The following is a 1,680-nucleotide window of genomic DNA, read 5'->3' on the forward strand; positions in this document are numbered from 1 at the left end:
TTTAAAGTCTGCCCTAACTTATTGTTGATTATAGTCCCTTTATTATGCTATCAAATATTGTTCATTCTATCTATTTTTGCACCCAGTAACCATCCCCACCTTATCCCTCCCTCCCCACTACCCTTCCCAGCCTCTGGTCACCATCATTCTACTCTCTGTCTCCATGAGATCAATTGTTTACTATTTAGCTCCCACATATGAGTTAAAACACATGAGATTTGTCTTTCTGTGCTTGCTTGTTTTATTTAACATAATGTTCTCCAGTTCCATCCATGTCATTGCAAATGGCAGGATTTCTTTATTTTTTGTGGCTATATAATATTCCATCGTATACATGTACCATGATTTCTTTATCCATTCATCCATTGATGGACACTTAGGATGATTCCAAATCTTAGCTATTGTGAATAGTGCTGCAGTAAACATGGAAGTGCAGATATCTTTTTGATATGCTGAATTCCCTTCTTGTGGCGTATACCTAGCAGTGGGATTGCTAAGTCATATGGTGGTTGTATTTTCAGGTTTTTTGAGGAACCTCCATCCTGTTTTCCATGGTGGCTACACTTATTTCTTGCTTTCTTCCTCAAATTGTTTGCTCTTGGCATATAGAAATGCTACTGATTTTATATGTCGATGTTGTATCCTGAAACCTTACTGCATTTATCAGTTTTAATAAATTTTATGTGGAATCTTTAGGTTTCTCTAGATATAAAATCATAGCATCTGTAAGGATAATTTGACTTCTTCCTTTCCAATTCGGATGCCCTTTTTTCTTTCTGTTGTCTGTTGCTCTAGCTAGAACTTCCAGTACTATGTTCAGTAACAGTGGTGAGAGCGGGCATCCTTGTCTTGTTCCAGATCTTGGAGCAAAGGCTTTCGGTTTTTCACCATTCAGTATGATACCAGCTTAGGTCTGTCCTAAATGGCTTTTACTGTGTTGAGGTAAGTTCCTTATATATCCAGTTTTTTTGAGAGTTTTATTGAAGGGGTGTTGAATTTTATCAAATGCTTTTTTGGCATCAATTGAAAGGATCATAAAAATTTTTGTTCTTCATTCTGTTGATATGTGTCACAGCGATTGATTTGCGTATATTGAACCGTCCTGGCATCCCTGAAATGAATCCCACTTGCTAATGATGAATAATTTTTTTAATATGTTGTTGAATTCTATTTGCTAGTATTTTGTCGGGGATTTTTGCACTCATGTTCATCAGGGATATTGGCTTATCATTTTCTTTTTTTGTTGTGTCTTTGGTTTTGGTATCAGGATGATACAGGCCTCATACAATGTGCTTGGGAATATTCTCTTCTCGATGTTTTGGAATAGTTTAAGTAGGGTTGGTATTAATTCTTCTTTGAATGCTTAGTAGAACTCAGCAGTGAAGCTTTCAGGTCCTGGACTTTTCCTTGGTGGGAGACTTTTCATTCCTGCTTGTATCTCATAACTTGTTACCCGTTTGTTCAGGTTTTGAATTTCTCCCCGGTTCAGTCTTAGTAGGCGTAGGTTGCATGGATGTAGGAATTTATCCATTTCTTCTGGGTTTTCCAATTTATTGACATGTAGTTGCTCATAGTACTTGGGGTTTCTGCAGTATCAGTTGTAATGTCTCCTCTTTCATCTCTGATTTTATTTATTTGAGTCTTCTCTCTTTTTCTTAGTCTGGCTAAAGGTATGTCAAT

The 1,680-nt window shown here is 36.8% G+C and overlaps 1 protein-coding gene across 1 annotated transcript in view; it reads left to right on the top strand.

Annotated features, from left to right (window-relative positions):
* The window catches only part of ZNF236 (zinc finger protein 236), a 98,897-nt gene that overhangs the window by 42,175 nt on the left and 55,042 nt on the right, over window positions 1-1,680 (top strand). The window lies entirely within an intron of this gene.

The sequence above is a fragment of the Propithecus coquereli genome, unplaced genomic scaffold, assembly GCF_000956105.1.
Source record: "Propithecus coquereli isolate 6110/MARCELLA unplaced genomic scaffold, Pcoq_1.0 Scaffold296, whole genome shotgun sequence".
Taxonomy (NCBI): Eukaryota; Metazoa; Chordata; class Mammalia; order Primates; family Indriidae; genus Propithecus; species Propithecus coquereli.